Genomic DNA, 19,567 nt, shown 5'->3' with positions numbered 1-19,567 from the left:
GCCTATTTTCCTTCAGTGATATCAGAGCCTGTGTTAAATCCGTTATTTCATATATGAAAATTTAGAAGTTTTTCAATCAGATTGAATGAATATTTATAGTTAGGTTAATTAACGAAACTGATTTTGATTAATTAATTCTAAAAATAAATAAGTTTTAATTAATTGTTAATTAAAATAGATTCTGCATATGTTTCTGATTATTTTGGTTGATAATCATTATAACAAAATCTATTAGTTTTATAGTTAGATTGATAAAAAAAAATAGTTTTATTATTCTAAAGATAAAACGGAAAAAATCTTTAATAAGTTTTTTCCTTATTTTCTGAAAATCGTTTTAAAACTGTTTTAAAACACACATACACTTTAAAAAAATGATGAACAGCAGTTCGGGTCGCACCGCGCGACCCGAACAACCGTTCCGTGAGGCAGCAACCGGGTTGCGTCTGACCGCCGCTGCCGCAAGGCAACGATGGGCCAGACGCTGGCTGCTGCCAAACGGCAGTAGCCATGGCTTCGGGCCCGTCCCGCTATCCTCACTTCCTTTAAAAACAAAGTAAATTTACTTTGTTTCAATAACGAATAGTATTACGACATGTGTCAAATTAATTTAAAATAAATTAAATTATATTAAAAGTTGACCTGCTATTACAGGTTACCACTAAATAGGGAAAATTAAAGTTACACAAAGTAGAATATAATTCTATCCACCAAACTATTTTACGGAAATTGACATTACTTTACGGAAAATCTAAAAAATCTTTACAAATTTCCGTAACATTTCTATAATTTTTCGTAAATTAATTATTTTTTTGTTAAATTATTAATAAAAAAATAATTTTAATTATATCCACCAAACCACTTTACGAAAATTAACACTACTTTACGGAAAATCTAAAAAACCTTTACAAATTTCCGTAATATTTCTATAATTTTCCGTAAATTAATTATTTTTTGTTAAATTATCAATAAAAAAATAATTTTAATTCTATCCACCAAACCACTTTACGAAAATTAACACTACTTTATGGAAAATCTATAAAACCTTTACAAATTTCCGTAACATTTGTTTAATTCTACGGAAATTAATTATTTTTGGTAAATTATTAATAAAAAATAATTTTAATTCTATTCACCAAACAACTTTACGTAAATTGACACTACTTTACGGAAAATCTATAAAACATTTACAAATTTCCGTAACATTTCTATAATTTTATGTAAATTAATTATTTTTTGTTCAATTATTAATAAAAAAATAATTTTAATTCTATCCACCAAACCACTTTACGAAAATTGACATTACTTTATGAAAAATCTATAAAACCTTTACAAATTTCCGTAACATTTCTACAATTTTATGTAAATTAATTATTTTTTGTTAAATTATTAATAAAAAAATAATTTTAATTCTATCCACCAAACCATTTTACGAAAATTGACACTACTTTATGGAAAATTTATAAAACCTTTACAAATTTTCGTAATATTTCTATAATTTTCTGTAAATTAATTATTTTTTGTTAAATTATTAATAAAAAATAATTTTAATTATATCCATCAAATCACTTTACAAAAATTAACACTACTTTACGGAAAACCTAAAAAACCTTTATAAATTTCCGTAACATTTCTATAATTTTCCGTAAATTAATTATTTTTTGTTAAATTAGTAATAAAAAGATAATTTTAATTATATCCACCAAACCACTTTACGAAAATTAACACTACTTTACGAAAAATCTATAAAACCTTTACAAATTTCCGTAACATTTGTATAATTCTACGGAAATTAATTGTTTTTGATAAATTATTAATAAAAACTAATTTTAATTCTATCCACCAAACCACTTTACGAAAATTGACACTATTTTACGGAAAATCTATAAAATCTTTACAAATTTCCGTAACATTTGTATAATTCTACGAAAATTAATTATTTTTGATAAATTATTAATAAAAAATAATTTTAATTCTATTCACCAAACAACTTTACGTAAATTGTCACTACTTTACGAAAAATCTATAAAACATTTACAAATTTTCGTAACATTTCTATAATTTTATGTAAATTAATTATTTTTTGTTAAATTATTAATAAAAAATAATTTTAATTCTATCCACCAAACAACTTTACGAAAATTGACACTACTTTACGGAAAATCTAAAAAACCTTTATAAATTTCCGTAACATTTCTATAATTTTACGTAAATTAATTATTTTTTGTTAAATTATTAATAAAAAAATAATTTTAATTCAATCCACCAAACCACTTTACGAAAATTAACACTACCTTACGGAAAATCTATAAAACCTTCACAAATTTCCATAACATTTGTATAATTTTACGTAAATTAATTATTTTTTGTTAAATTATTAAAAAAATTAATTATATCCACCAAACCACTTTACGTAAATTGACACTACTTTACCGAAAATATATAAAACATTTACAAATTTCCGTAATATTTGTATAATTTTACGTAAAATAATTATTTTTGGTAAATTATTAATAAAAAATAATTTTAATTCTATCCACCAAACCATTTACGTAAATTGACACTACTTTACGAAAAATCTATAAAACCTTTACAAATTTCCGTAACATTTTTATAATTTTACGTAAATTAATTATTTTTTGGTAAATTATTAATAAAAAATAATTTTAATTCTATCCACCAAACAACTTTACGTAAATTGACAATACTTTACGGAAAATCTATAAAACATTTACAAATTTCCGTAACATTTTTATAATTTTACGTAACTGACCCCCGAATTTAGATTTGTGATAATTTATCCCCCACCTTGCTTATTTTAAAGGGTTAAGGTGCAAAAATACCCCTAACTTTTTAGATTAGGAGCAATTTTACCCCTAACGTCTAAAATGGTGCAATTTTACCCCTAACGTTAGAAGCCAGGAGCAATTTTACCCCTAACGTTAATAAATTGGATTAATTTCAGACACTATTATAAAACACATATATTTTTGTTTCTTATTCTGCACCAATTGTATAACAATTCGTTTTTAAAAAAGAGATTTCATATTTTTTATAATTTAATAATAGAATTGGAGATTAATATTTATAAATTCGGTGATTTTTTTGATTTTTTTTGTCTAGTTCGTACAAAAAGACAGTATATTTTTTTATTTTTTTTTCACATCCCAATATATGCTTGCGATCTGTTACTGATAAAATGATGCGCATGTGAAATATAAATGACAAAATTCATGACCGAGAAGACAGTTTGATCAATTATTTCTCAAATTGAACCAATTTATCAATGTTAGGGGTAAAATTGCTCCTCGCTTCCAACGTTAAGGGTAAAATTTCACCCTTTTAGACGTTACGGGTAAAATTGATCCTGACCCAAAATGTTTGGAGTATTTTTGCACCTTAATCCTATTTTAAACAAATAACTTATGAAATTGCTCAAGTGGAATAAATAACTCCTCAAGTTGCTTATTTAGAACAAATAACTCCTAAACCCTAAAAAACATTCAACATAATATTACATCAGAAATAAAAGATTTCAAAATATCGGTTGCTACATCTAACTAATCTACTGATACATTAACTAAAGCGCAAAAAAACTCCTGAAAAATTAATTTACGTAAACTTGTTCAAATGTTATGGAAATTTGTAAAGATTTTATGGATTTTACGCCAAGTATTGCAACTACTTAAAATAGTTTAGTGGATAGAATTAAAATTATTTTTATTAATATTTTACGGAAAAATAATTGCTTTACGTAAAATTGTACTAATGTTACAGAAATTTGTAAAGGTTTTATAGATTTTCTGTAAAGTAGTGTCAATTTTCATAAAGTGGTTTGGTGGATAGAATTAAAATTATTTTTTATTAATAATTTAACAAAAAATAATTAATTTACGTAAAATTATAGAAATGTTATAGAAATTTGTAAAGGTTTTATAGATTTTCCGTAAATTAGAGTCAATTTACGTAAATGGTTTGGTGGATAGAATTAAAATTACTTTTTATTAATAATTTACCAAAAATAATTATTTTACGTAAAATTATACAAATATTAAGAAAATTTGTAAAATTTTTATAGATTTTCGGTAAAGTAGTGTCAATTTACGTAAAGTGATTTGGTGGATAGAATTAAAATTATTTTTTTATTAATAATTTAACAAAAAATAATTAATTTACGTAAAATTGTAGAAATGTTACGGAAATTTGTAAAGGTTTTATAGACTTTTCGTAAAGTAATGTCAATTTTCGTAAAGTGGTTTGGTGGATAGAATTAAAATTATTTTTTTTATTAATAATTTATCAAAAATAATTAATTTCCGTAGAATTATACAAATGTTACGGAAATTTGTAAATGTTTTATAGATTTTCCGTAAAGTAGTGTCAATTTACGTAAAGTTGTTTGGTGGATAGAATTTAAATTATTTTTTATTAATAATTTACCAAAAATAATTAATTTCCGTAGAATTATACAAATGTTACGGAAATTTGTAAAGGTTTTATAGATTTTCCATAAAGTGGTTTGGTGGATAGAAAATTATAGAAATGTTACAAAAAATAATTAATTTACAGAAAATTATAGAAATGTTACGAAAATTTGTAAAGGTTTTTTAGATTTTCTGTGAAGTAGTGTTAATTTTTGTAAAGTGGTTTGGTGGATATAATTAAAATTATTTTTTTTATTAATAATTTAACAAAAAATAATTAATTTACAGAAAATTATAGAAATGTTACGGAAATTTGTAAGGTTTTTTAGATTTTCCGTAAAGTAGTGTTAATTTTCGTAAAGTGGTTTGGTGGATAGAATTAAAATTATTTTTTTATTAATAATTTAACAAAAAATAATTAATTTACGGAAAATTATAGAAATGTTACGGAAATTTGTAAAGGTTTTTTAGATTTTCCGTAAAGTAGTGTTAATTTTCGTAAAGTGGTTTGGTGGATATAATTAAAATTATTTTTTTATTAATAATTTAACAAAAAATAATTAGTTTACGGAAAATTATAGAAATGTTACGGAAATTTGTAAAGGTTTTTTAGATTTTCCGTAAAGTAGTGTCAATTTTCGTAAACTAGTTTGGTGGATAGAATTATATTCTACCTTATGTAACTTTAATTTTCCCTATTTAGTGGTAACCTGTAATAGCAGGTCAACTTTTAATATAATTTAATTTATTTTAAATTAATTTGACACATGTCGCAATACTATTCGTTATTAAAACAAAGTAAATTTACTTTGTTTTTAAAGGAAGTGAGGATAGCGGGCACTATATGTTTCAGAAATTAATAGTTTTCTGTTTTGATTATCGAATGAAAATTTTATTTAAAAGTTTAAATCAAAAGTATTAAATGAATTAAAATCAAAATAATTGGGATATGCATGAATATAGTTTTGTATAGTTATATTAATCTAAAAGGTTAATATATAAGATACGAAACTAATAGAATTAAAATTGGATGAAAGTTAATTTGATGTGTTAATGTGATTAACCTAAATATTACATAAGTATATTATATAATCAACCAATTAAATTTATTTAATTGAGTCTATGTATGTTTGGAGTTATGGACATATTTGGATCCTCTATTTAGTCTTTTGGTATTTTTGAAATAGGGTCTGCGAGTCCTGCCTATCTACTATCTATTGTAATTTCTCCTCTCATCTAATTCCCTTCAAAATTAATTGAAGTTTTCTTTAGTAGTATAGAAATTAATATGTAATTTCAAGGCGCCAGAAATATGTAATAGTTAGTATTTCCCTAGGTTTGGCCTTTTATTCCGTCTCTGGCTCGACGAAATAATTTAGATAATATGTCCATAATACCAATGTATGTGTCTGATGTATGCTAAAGCAAATCAAGGCTAAGTTAGATTATGAGACTTAAAATAAAAATCCCTCACTAATTAAAAGTTAAGTAAATAAGCAAGTTATTAAAATCGGTTGCCCCTCCCTAATATTATAATTCAGCCGGCAGTACTGGGGGCCTTTGGGTTGTTAAGCAAACTCAAGCTCGGGGTCTTATGGTAACACCTGAATTATCAAAAATCGTCCTTTCATGAATATGGGGTAATACTTAAATTAGATTATGATAATTGGATGAGCAAACTCATGTTATCATAAACTAATGGACAATATGGTTGAGATTAATATGAATAGCATATTAGTTACTAATGTGGTTAGTAACCCAATAACCTAGGAATCACATCAAAGATAATTGGCATTTATTTGTGCTATGTCCAAAAGTCTTGGAAGTTTGGAGAGAGGCGGGCCTTGCTAATTTAATTGAACAATCAAGCCTTGATGCAGATAACTTTGTTGGCTTCTTTTTCTATTTTTGCAGATTAGCTGGTGCAAGGAATTCTGAGATTTTTATGATGCTGCTATGGTCATGGTGGGAGGCGAGGAATGACTACTTTTGGAATCAAAATCCACAACCGCTGTTGGAGTCGTTTTGAGGAGCATGCGTTATTTAGCAGACTGGAAAACAGCTAGGGAGCGAAGTATAATTCCTTCCGCGATACCTAGAGAGGATGTCTGTCAGAAATTATGGCACCGACCACCGATTGATGTTGTTTCCTGTTGCACAGATGCAAGCATATTTACAATTCTTAGAAAAACAGGAGGTAGTGCAGTACTTAGAGATTCACAGGGTGCTTTTATCTCGGCCCGGACAAATCTGGTGGAAGGAATTATGGAAGTTAGGGAGGCGGAATCTTGGGCGGTCTTACATGCACTCGAATGGACCATGGAGGCAGGTTACAATAAAATTCTATTTGAATCTGATTCCTTGACCACTGTTAAAGCTATTACTTCAGGAAGTTTGGATCAGTCTGAGCTTGGTGATATTATTGGGCAATGTCGCACACTTTTATCATCTCAAAACGGTTACACTATCCGTTTCATTAGAAGACAAGCAAACAATTTAGCTCATGCTTTTGCTAGAGCGACCTCTCAATTTGCTAGTCAGCGTTACTTTGATATTATCCCTAGTAGGTTTCCTCTTTCTGTGTTAAACTGTTGCCGTCTTTTGGCTCATTAATGATATTTAGCTTCAAAAAAAAAGACAACTTGTTATTCTAATAATTAAGGATAAAGAGGCAAATGTTTGAGAGTTTGGAGGTTTATGCAAAGGAAAAGAAAAGAGAAATAATGAAAATGAAAGTTAAAAATCTCAATTCAAATGTTACTCCCAAATCTCAATCCATTAACTTTCATTTACTCTAAAAAAAAACTCCAAAACAAGATTAATATGATATTTAACCTTCAATTTACCTCCATTAACTTCCTCTCCGAACAATAATGGGATGTGGTACTTTGTCGCCTTCCACGCTTCTAAGCCTAGGTAAATACATACATAATTCAAGATTCTCCAAAACAGACCAGTGACGCTTAATTTGCTCGGAAATGATAAACTTGGACAACATGTGATTAAAGTTATGATTATTGAAGGGGTTATCAACCACCATAGCGATCACAGCCGCCATAAAAGTTTTTCAGTGTTTATCCCTTATAGGCCTAATAGGGCGCCCATCCTCAAGCTAGTAATTAAAAAGGAACTTGGGCCTTCTTTTGAACTGCTAATCCCATCGATGTGACAATCCTCTTCGTTTATCATTTTAAGGCACTCCAGTGCTTGGTATACAACGTGCAAGTTTAATGAATTTGGAGGTACCATGGGAAAGACTAAACCCTTTTCGAAAATGCGTCTGCCTTCTGGTGACATGAAACCAGGGGCGACTCCAGTATTTTAGAGGCCCTAAACAGCTCTTATACTTCAGTTTTTACAAATTTAAATTTAAGATATATGAGGTATAATTAGTTATTGTCTCAACAAGAAGAACCAATCGAATATCATACTTTTCGGCAATTTCCAAAGAACGGAGTAATTAATCGCTATATTATTGTTAGATTATGTACAAATTTATGCTATGGTTATTGGGTGAAAATTAATTTAACTCTTATGTACAAAACAATCCAATTTCAAGTCCCATTAATGAAAGGTGAGTTTTTGTTTCATGTGCAATTATATGTTATGACTATCCTTCAATCTCTAACATTCTGAGCACCCAATAAGGTTTTTTTGTTCCAAAAAAAATCATCATCAATTAATGATGTTAAAATAGTATGGTCTGATGAATCTTAAGCTTAAAATTGTATTTTTTTTGTACGTAAATGCTAAATTTGCTTTCCTCAATAACCATATGGTTAAATTTGTAACTCAACACTATTATTAGGGTGTACAATGAATAATTTTTTTTATATTTGGAATCCAACCCACTAAAATAAATAGTTCATGGATTGGTTGTTAAAACCAATCAGGGGCGGAGCCAGAGGGGGCGGGGAGGGTCGGCCGACCCTCCGGCCTCGCCGAAAAACCCCAGGGATAGGGTTTTCTCCCTGGCTCCGTGGCGGAGCCGCCATGGCTAGAGCCCCTCCAGCCATGGCGGCTGAAGGGGTGAAAAAGAAGACCTAAATGGTCTTCTTCTGTGTTAGATGGAAAGGGCATTTTTGCACTTTCCATCATTTATATTTTTTTAAGTAAAAACAGCCCAAAACGACGTCGTTTTGGGCTGTTTTCATTTAAAAAAATATAACAGATGGAAAGGGCAAAAATACCCTTTCCATCTGCCACTTTCTTATTTCCCATCCGGGAAAATAAGAATACCCAACATTTAGGAAAAATTCCTATATTACTCCTTATTTTCTTAAACTTTTCTTATTTCCCTCACTCAATTATTTTTTTTATTCTCACTCATCTTCTAATTTCCAAGTAAGATTTATGATTTTTAATAGGGATTGCTAAATTAGAGATTCTTTTGAGTGATTTTTAATTTACAATTTTATTTGAAAATTATTAATATGTTGTTTTTCTTAGAGATTTCTAAAATGGTGCAATTTTACTCCTAACGTTGAAAACCAATAACAATTTTATCCCTAATGTTTATAAATTGGGTCAATTTGAGAATAATTCATCAAACTGTCTTCTCGATCATGAATCTTGTCATCTACACTTCACGCGTATGTCATTTTATCAGTAACAAATTACGAGATATGAAAAAAATTATAATAATAAAATATACTGTCTTTTGTACCAATTGGACAAAAAAAAATCAAAAAAATTCACCAAATTTATAAATATTAATCTCCAATTCTATTATTAAATTATAAAAAAAACATGAAATCTTTTTTTAGAACGAAGTGATATGCAATTAGTGCAGAATAACGAACAAAAATATTTGTGTTTTATAATATTGTCAAGGTTAGGGATAAAATTGCTCTTTACGACCAACGCTAGGGGTAAAATGACACCATTTTAGACGTTAGAGGTTAAATTGCACCATTTTAGAGGTTAGAGGTAAAGTTGCTCCTGGCCCAAAATATTAGATGTATTTTTACACCTTAACCCATTTTTTTTTGTAGACGGTCTAGCCCCTCTGACCTTTAGGTCCTGGCTCCGCCCCTGAAACCAATCCAACCCATCAAATATCAAATATCCAAACTTTGAAAATATTAATTATTATGACTTTTTTTAAGCCAATGCACCAACATTACTAAACTAATATATCAACTAAAACAATAACTATAACTAGGGGTGGACACGGTTTGGTTAATCGGTGCATTAGGCAAACAAATTAACCGAACAGTTATCAACGGTTTTTTAACCATCCAAACCGAAACCGGTCCATATCAATCGGTTAACCATACAACCGGTTAACCATTAATTTCGGTTAGGTTTTTCGGTTAACGGTTTTTAACCAATTCTCACCAGTTAACCAAAAATCAACGGTTAACCATAATTTTTACCCAAACCTAAATTTTTAAACAATATTAAAATACAAATAATTTCAAAAATTCAAACAAACGAATTCATATAAAAGTTCAGAATTCAAACATAAGTACTGTAATACCCCAATTTATATATTTAAACTAGTTGCTAAATTGAATTAATTAGAAGGAGTTAAAGTTAAAATATAATTATTTTTAGAAATTTTTTAAAAGATATTATAAATGTAAGGACTAAAACGAAAATTTGGCCAATATTTGGTAAATAAAAATCTGCCGACTGCGCAGATCATCTTCTTCCTCAATTCAAGCTTGATTTTTATTCCTCAATCTTCTCCAACCTTGTTCTTCCTCATTTCTTCACCGTTTTTGGCGTTCTTTATACCGAAACGAAGCTCTCAACTCCAGCTACAAGTGCATGTAAGTTTTATTATGAGATTTTGAGTTTTTAAAAATCGTTTAGAGAGAGAAAATTCGCTACTTTTGATATTCTCTCTATTTCTCGGTCCTATGTTCATTATTTTGCAATTCTAACACCAAAAATGGACTCAGGGGGTCGATTTACCTATGCGTGCACTAGATTTTGATGCATGCAAGGAGTTTTGAGGTGTAATCGGAGCTACACCGGAAAAAGTAAGAAATCTAACCAAAGTTTAATTTTCCGGTCGATTTTGGGTGTTTTGATAGTGATTCTAGACTCCTGGAATCATAAGGAACAAAGTGGTATAGTTAATTTCTCAAAACAAACAACTTTAATTTTTCCGATAGGCGGATCCCGAACACCGGTGATATTTTCCGGTGACATACAAAATAAGTTTAGAAAAAAATAGTTGGTTAACTTCATAATGTTCTAAATATTATTTGAAGCAACATTAATTCTTGGACCTTGGCCAAATTCCTTACCGTTTAGTCTCTATAAATTACGAAAGTATATAGTAGGGTGAAATTATGGAAAATAAATTAAGTTGGGTTAAAAATAATTTTTGGATCCTTATTTAAATAAATTTCAGAATATATAATTTTAAAAAAATAAAGGTTGAAGGGAGATTGGACTAAGCATAATTAATTAATTATGCTCTTAAGATTATTGGTTAGTTAATTTGATCGATATAGATATTATGAAAATGAATTATAAGTATATATGCTTATATGTTGTTTGATGATGAGTAATTTTGGGAGTAAAGTATTTGAATTACTGACAGTTATGGAACTATCGGATGATTGATGTCCAACCGGGTTGATAAATTGCAGTTTATGGAGTCCCGGTTTGGACTTTGGATATTTTTGAATATAGAAGTGTATTTTATTGCAGGGTTGACCCTAGTTATTACTAGGAGGGTGTTCGTTTTATAGGGGAGACTCTGCCGAATTTTCGGTAGACAGTCTGTAAAACGAGACAAAATAAATTTTAATATTTCCCTAAACATATATAAATTCTAAAAATAATATTATCTCTTTTAGATACTCAACTGGTAGGAGGAGCAGCAGTACCTGAAAATTAGGACAGTCGGCTAGGAGCAATTTGTGAGTTAATTATATGTTATGCATTTTTAATTTAGCATTTGCATTCATAATAAATGATTTCATGATATTTCAAGTAAAGTATTATTTTTACTTATAAAAGTATTTTATTGTTTATAATAATTTATACGTAATTATTTGTGGATAAATACGTGTTATGGACATGCTTCCTGGTGAGCGGCATCAGGACCTTGTGCGCACAGGTACTATCGGGTTATTGGATATTGATGATACTAGTATTGTGAATGTTGTGATATATGGATAAGCTCGGTTGAGATATTCTCGGGCTATATGATATGTGGATTTTGGATTTAAGTGAGGCTGGGTACGGAATCGGTTGAGTTATTCTCGGTCCTCCAGCTAACTGGGCGTGTGGTCGGTTGAGTTATTCTCGGTCCCCCAGTTATTGGATAAAAGTGATATGGTGATTATTGGTGGATTATTAGATTGGGTATTGAGGTTTAGGGTCCAACACACATATTAAACCACCTATCTATTTATTTATAAGACAATTTTATGAAAAGCATATTGTGTGATCACTTATATTATATATTATATATTGTTATTATTATTATTGTGTGTGACATAAATGTTAAATTACTCATGCATTGCATATAATTAATTCACTATGGGAGGTTTGACTCCTTCAATTTTTCAGGTAACTAGAAGTCTGTTGTAGCCCACGATCTTTCTTCGGGCAGCACATCTATCTTATTATGTATGACTATTTAAGAATTATGTTAAATTTTTTATTCTAGACCGCAGTACCAGGTTGAGGATTATGTGTGTGTTTATTTTTGAAGGTTTTAATATTAAATTATGTTAAGACTATTGGTAAGGTTGATTTTATATTATATTAAGGCTTGCTACGGATTCCGGTAGCTTCAGCTTACCCGTTCCCTAGCGCCGGTCACGCCCCGTGGGATGGGTCATGACAAAGTTGGTATCAGAGCCTAGGTTAGAGATTGTATGACCTAGGATGATAGAAAATCTGGATACTGCGGAAATAGGTTTCAAATTCATCTTTGACAGTCTTCTTTTAGTTAGATTCAGCGTACCGTAAGAGTCTTATTATTTGCAAATACCTTTTATTTGTTCACAAAATGAGGCAATCAATATCTAAACAGTTTAAACCAAATTAGTAAATCAAGCAATTACAGTGATTTAGATGAATGAGATTTTGTTCGCAAAAAGTGTAATAATTTATTACCCTAACTACCTCCTATGAGATGAAGAGGCAAATTTAGAAGTTAAACGAACTAGAGGACTAAATAAGTGGAACCTCATTTTAACCAAAGAGTTCGACAGGAAGAAATAATTTTTTTTAAAAATGGAATCAATTTAAAATTCAATCAATTCTTTTTTATTGTCATTCATATGTTTTATCAATATTACATTTCTCCTCAAACTTCGGCTTACCAACCCGCTATTATATTTTCTTATGAATTGTGACTTCACTGATAGGCCGTTGCATCAAAGTGTATCTCATTTTGCCTCAATTTCTTAAGTGCGGCATGTATATCCATAATTTGGTTCGTTTTCTCATATGTCTCTAACGAACCTAGAACTTATTAACCCTATAGATTATCTACTAACCTTCGTACCACCACACAATTGTTCACATCAGCTCGACTTGTGCAAGTTTTGATAAGATGATAATAGATTAGTGGAAAGTATTGCGGTTCATATCAGTTGAAAGGTTTTTTAGAATGATGCATACCATGTATGATGGTGTCACAGATGACTCTATGGACTAGCTAAATTAAGTAGAGAAAAGTGTGACGACTATCTTACTATCTTTATGGTAGGATAATCTTTTAAGAGTGATGTATGAGTATGGTTCAAAGATTATATTTAATCTTGAACGAAAAGTATGATATGGGCTAAATTTAAGGAATTATTTAATGAAGTCCTCGTCAAATTAATAATAATAATAATAAAAGTTTGTAACCATCAGAAAAAAATAATAATATTTATGGCATAAATGATCATGGTCTTTATTATGTTACAACCAGTAGATATTATGTAAGTAGTGTGGGCATATGAGAAATAATGTCCGAAAAAAAAAACCAATTAACCTGCTTTTTCAGCGGTTTTCATCTAGTGCATTAAGACCAAACTACTTATTCAAATTGGTAATCTTTCTACATCATCTTAATTCTAGAATGTGTGGGTTGCATCTGGGTCAACTGAGTTGTTTTGTTTGTAGAGACATGACAATTGGTAAAAAATTCATAATCTAAACATGGACAAGTTAGAGTGTAATTCACTCTTACTCCACAAGATAATTAAACTTGAAATGTTTCGGAGGATGCTACAATATTTTTGGATCCTAGTACTACCCATTCTTTTATTGCTTCATGATATCCTATAAGAATAAAATAAACTCCATAAATTTAAGGTACTTCTTATCTTAATTACTCCACTAAGCAACTCGGTGGAAACAGATCTTGTATTTTCTTCTTGTCATGTTACAGTAGAAGGAAGAAATCTACTAGCAGATTTGATTCTGTTAGATGCGATTGATTTTGATGTCATCTTGGGAATGGATTGGTTATCTCAATATTTTGCCACTTTAGATTCTTGTGGGAAGGTGGTGAGATTTAACATACTGGGAGATGTTGAATTCCAATTCCAAGGCAATAAAGATACTTCCTCTTTGATTTTCATATCAGCCATATCGGTTAGGAAGTTATTGCAAAAAGGGTGTCAATGATATATGGCCTTAGTTAAGGATACAATGGTAAATGAGGGTAAAGTAGAGAATGGTCCTATTGTTAATGAATTTCCAGATGTTTTCCCGATGAATTACCAGGGTTACCTCCTGAAAGAGAAATTGAGTTTTATATTAACTTAGTTCCTGGAACTACCCCATTATTCATATCACCTTAAGGAATAGCGCCAACAAAATTGAAAAGGTTGAAGGAACAATTGCAAGATTTAATTGATAAATGCTTTATTAGACCTAGTGTATCTCCTTGGGGTGCTCCGGTGTTGTTTGTTAAGAAGAAAGATGGATCGCTTCGCCTTTGCATTGATTACAGACAGATGAATAAGGTGACAATTCGTAACAAATACCCTATTTCTCGAATTGATGATTTATTTGATCAGTTGCAAGGTGTGTGTGTGTCACTTCTCTAAAATTGATTTGCAGTCTAGGTATCATCAGTTGAGAATCCGGAGCGAAGTTATACCCAAGACATCATTTAAAACACGATATGGCCATTATGAATTTTTGGTAATGTCGTTTGGTTTAACCAATGCACCGGCAGCCTTTTATGGATCTAATGAATAAGGTGTTTAATCCATTTTTAGACCGCCTTGTGATTGTGTTCATTGATGATATTTTGATATATTCATGGAGCGAGGAGGAACACGCACATCATTTGGAAATGGTATTGCAGGCTCTGAGAGAACATCAACTTTGTGCTAAGTTCTCTAAATCTGAGTTTTGGATGGAAAGTATGGTTTTTTTTAGGACATGTAGTGTCCAAAGGTGGAACTCAAGTAGATCCTAAAAAGGTAGAAGCAATCACTAATTTGAAGAGACCTACTGCAGTAACATAAATTCATAGTTTTCTGGGTTTAGTCGACTATTATAGGAGATTTGTTCAAGGTTTCTTCAAGATATGAGCACTTTTAACTCTGCTAACTAAAAAAATATATATATTCCTTTTGTATGGTCAGAAGCATGTGAGAACAGTTTTCAAAAGCTAAAAGAATGTTTAACTTCAGCACCGATACTCATTTTACCATCTGGATCAGGAGGATTCACTGTATATTGGGATACTTCTAGAGTTGGCTTAGGCTGTGTTTTGATACAAAATGGTAGGGTTACGACTTATGCTTCGAGATAATTAAAGAAACATGAGCAGAACTATCCAACTCACAACTTAAAGATGGCGGCAGTAGTATTCGCACTAAAGATCTGGAGACATTATATGTATGGAGATGCTTGTGAAATTTACATTGATCATAAGAGTCTTAAATACATATTTCAGGAAAGGATTTGAATTTAAGGCAGAGATGTTGGATGGAACTTTTGAAAGATTATGATTGTGCCATTTTATATCATCCTGGTAAAGCTAATGTCGTGGAAGATGCTCTAAGCAGGAAATCTTCAGGAAGTTTAGCTCATATTAGCTTAGAAAGAAGGCCTTTGATTAAAGAAATGCATGATCTGTATGATTCTGGAGTGCAACTAGAGTTGAATTATCATGGCACATTCTTAGCTCATTTTAAGGTTAGATCGGTATTACTTGATAGAATCAAGGCATCTCAATCAAGAGATCCTCAGTTGTGTAAGATTGTAGATGAATTGAATTATGGTGAGGCTCGAGATTTTAGAATTGACGATGGTGGATGTCTACGATATGGAGACCGATTTTGTGTTCCCAATGTAGATGATTTGAGGAAAGAGATCATGGAAGAAGCACACTTTGCAGATGGTATGAAGCGAGATGTAGCAGAGTTTGTATCTCGATGTTTGACTTGTCAACAAGTGAAGCTCGAATATCAGAAGCCTTCGTGATTATTACAACAATTGCCTATTCCAGAATGGAAATGGGAGCGAGTAACCATGGATTTTGTAGTTGGATTACCCCATGCTTTAACCGGATATAATTCTATTTGGGTCATAGTTGATAGATTAACCAAGTCCGCGCATTTTCTTCCAGTAAAAACAACATATTCAGTGGCAAAATTGGCAGAGTTGTACGTGGATAAAATTGTTTGCCTACATAGAGTACCAGTGTCTATTGTGTCAGATAGAGGCTCGGTATTTACTTCAAAGTTTTGGGAAAAACTCCAAAGTGCCTTGGGCACTAATTTTAGCGCAACTTTTCATCCACGGACAGATGGTCAATCTGAAAGAACAATCCAAACGCTGGAAGACATGTTGAGAATGTGTGTGATGGATTTTAGTGGTCATTGAGATGCTCATTTACCTCTCATTGAATTTGCATATAATAATAGTTATCATTCAAACAATGAAATGGCACTTTATGAGGCATTATATGGAAGGAAGTGCATATCTCCTTTGTGTTGGAAAGAGGTTGGTGAAAGAAAACTTATTGGTCCAGAGATGATACAAATTGGTTTTGAAAAAGTTCTTATCATTCGCCAAATATTGCAAACTGCCTTCAGTAGACATAAACGTTATGTGGATCCAAAGAGAAAGGACGTGGTATTCATGGAAGGGGACTATGTTTTTTTATTAAAGTATCACCAATGAAAGGAATCATGAGATTTAGAGAGAAAGGAAAGTTGACACCTAGATACATCGAACCATTTGAGATTTTGAAGAGAATAGACGAAGTTGCATATTAATGAGCATTGCTTCCTAACTTATCACAGGTTCATCATATGTTCCATATATCAATGCTAAGAAAATATGTTCCTGATCCTTCTCATGTTCTTCATCCTCAAGCGATAGAAGTTAATGAAGATTTATCTTATGAGGAGCAACCAGTGGCAATTGTGGATCGTCAAGTTCGCTAACTTCGATCAAAAGTAATTCCAATGGGGAAGGTGTTATAGAATAATCATTCCATGAAAGAGTGCATTTGGGAATCCAAGTTGGAGATGAAGAACAATTATCCGTATCTATTTCAAACATGAGGTTAGTCCTCCAATTTCAAATTCGAGGACGAATTTCTTTAAGAGGGGAAGAATTGTAATACCCCAATTTATATATTTAAACTAGTTGCTAAATTGAATTAATTAGAAGGAGTTAACGCTAAAATATAATTATTTTTGGGAAATTTTTAAAAAATATTATAAATGTAGGGACTAAAACGAAAATTTGGCCAATATTTGGTAAATAAAAATCTGCCGACTGCGCAGATCATCTTCTTCCTCAATTCAAGCTTGATTTTTATTCCTCAATCTTCTCCAACCTTGTTCTTCCTCATTTCTTCGCCGTTTTTGGCGTTCTTTATACCGAAACGAAGCTCTCAACTCCAGCTACAAGTGCATGTAAATTTTATTGTGAGATTTTGAGTTTTTAAAAATCGTTTAGAGAGAGAAAATTCGCTGCTTTTGATATTCTCTCTATTTCTCGGTCCTATGTTCATTATTTTGCAATTCTAACACCAAAAATGGACTCAGGGGGTCGATTTACCTATGCGTGCACTAGATTTTGATGCATGCAAGGAGTTTTGAGGTGTAATCGGAGCTACACCGGAAAAAGTAAGAAATCTAACCAAATTTTAATTTTCCGGTCGATTTTGGGTGTTTTGATAGTGATTTTAGACTCCTGGAATCATAAGGAACAAAGTGATATAGTTAATTTCTCAAAACAAACAACTTTAATTTTTCCGATAGGCGGATCCCGAACACCGGTGATATTTTCCGGTGACATACGAAATAATTTTAGAAAAAAATAGTTGGTTAACTTCAGAATGTTCTAAATATTATTTGGAGCAACATTAATTCTTGGACCTTGGCCAAATTCCTTACCGTTTAGTCTCTATAAATTACGAAAGTATATAGTAGGGTGAAATTAAGGAAAATAAATTAAGTTGGGTTAAAAATAATTTTTGGATCCTTATTTAAATAAATTTCAGAATATATAATTTTAAAAAAATAAAGGTTGAAGGGAGATTGGACTAAGCATAATTAATTAATTATGCTCTTAAGATTATTGGTTAGTTAATTTGATCGATATAGATATTATGAAAATGAATTATAAGTATATATGTTTATATGTTGTTTGATGATGAGTAATTTTGGGAGTAAAGTATTTGAATTACTGACAGTTATGGAACTATCGGATGATTGATGTCCAACCGGATTGATAAATTGCAGTCTATGGAGTCCCGGTTTGGACTTTGGATATTTTTGAATATAGAAGTGTATTTTATTGCAGGGTTGACCCTAGTTATTACTAGGAGGGTGTTCGTTTTATAGGGGAGACTCTGCCGAATTTTCGGTAGACAGTCTGTAAAACGAGACAAAATAAATTTTAATATTTTCCTAAACATATATAAATTCTAAAAATAATATTATCTCTTTTAGATACTCAACTGGTAGGAGGAGCAGCAATACCTGAAAATTAGGACAGTCGGCTAGGAGCAATTTGTGAGTTAATTATATGTTATGCATTTTTAATTTAGCATTTGCATTCATAATAAATGATTTCGTGATATTTCAAGTAAAGTATTATTTTTACTTATAAAAGTATTTTATTGTTTATAATAATTTATACGTAATTATTTGTGGATAAATACGTGTTATGGACATGCTTCCTGGTGAGCGGCATCAAGACCTTGTGCGCACAGGTACTATCGGGTTATTGGATATTGATGATACTAGTATTGTGAATGTTGTGATATATGGATAAGCTCGGTTGAGATATTCTCGGGCTATATGATATGTGGATTTTGGATTTAAGTGAGGCTGGGTACGGAATCAGTTGAGTTATTCTCGGTCCTCCAGCTAACTGGGCGTGTGGTCGGTTGAGTTATTCTCGGTCTCCCAGTTATTGGATAAAAGTGATATGGTGATTATTGGTGGATTATTAGATTGGGTATTGAGGTTTAGGGTCCAACACACATATTAAACCACCTATCTATTTATTTATAAGACAATTTTATGAAAAGCATATTGTGTGATCACTTATATTATATATTATATATTATTATTATTATTATTATTGTGTGTGACATAAATGTTAAATTACTCATGCATTGCATATAATTAATTCACTATGGGAGGTTTGACTCCTCCAATTTTTCAGGTAACTAGAAGTCTGTTGCAGCCCACGATCTTTCTTCGGGCAGCACATCTATCTTATTATGTATGACTATTTAAGAATTATGTTAAATTTTATATTCTAGACCGCAGTACCAGGTTGAGGATTATGTGTGTGTTTATTTTTGAAGGTTTTAATATTAAATTATGTTAAGACTATTGGTAAGGTTGATTTTATATTATATTAAGACTTGCTACGGGTTCCGGTAGCTTCAGCTTACCCGTTCCCTAGCGCCGGTCACGGCCCGTGGGATGGGTCGTGACAAGTACCGAACTAAAAAAAAATCCATCAAGTTTACATTTAAAACATAAAGAAATGTAAATAATATTTCGTCAAAGTACTTCTTACAACATTAATCCATCAAGTTTACATTCAAGTATAATCTATGTTATATATTTATATTAATATAGGTTATAATCTATGTTAAAGACTTTTTTTAATCTTATAATCTATGTTATATATTATATGTTATATAATTATATATACATATTTTTTTAATTTATATTTATTAAACG

The 19,567-nt window shown here is 30.6% G+C and overlaps 1 long non-coding RNA gene across 3 annotated transcripts; it reads left to right on the top strand.

The window, feature by feature from the left end:
- Nucleotides 1-10,090: 10,090 nt before the first annotated feature.
- Nucleotides 10,091-19,311, top strand: LOC136200859 (uncharacterized). 3 transcript variants are annotated; one of them, XR_010673574.1, is made up of 6 exons: nucleotides 10,091-10,198; nucleotides 10,331-10,411; nucleotides 11,240-11,302; nucleotides 11,958-12,017; nucleotides 18,317-18,379; nucleotides 19,038-19,311. It is a non-coding gene; the product is annotated as an uncharacterized lncRNA (long non-coding RNA). The 3 variants fall into 3 exon arrangements; XR_010673575.1 differs by having other exon boundaries at nucleotides 19,015-19,311; XR_010673573.1 differs by lacking the exons at nucleotides 18,317-18,379; nucleotides 19,038-19,311 and having other exon boundaries at nucleotides 11,958-12,889.
- Nucleotides 19,312-19,567: the final 256 nt, after the last annotated feature.

Source organism: Euphorbia lathyris, chromosome 7 (genome assembly GCF_963576675.1).
Source record: "Euphorbia lathyris chromosome 7, ddEupLath1.1, whole genome shotgun sequence".
In the NCBI taxonomy this organism is placed as follows: Eukaryota; Viridiplantae; Streptophyta; class Magnoliopsida; order Malpighiales; family Euphorbiaceae; genus Euphorbia; species Euphorbia lathyris.
This window is presented reverse-complemented; position numbering and strand designations above follow the sequence as displayed.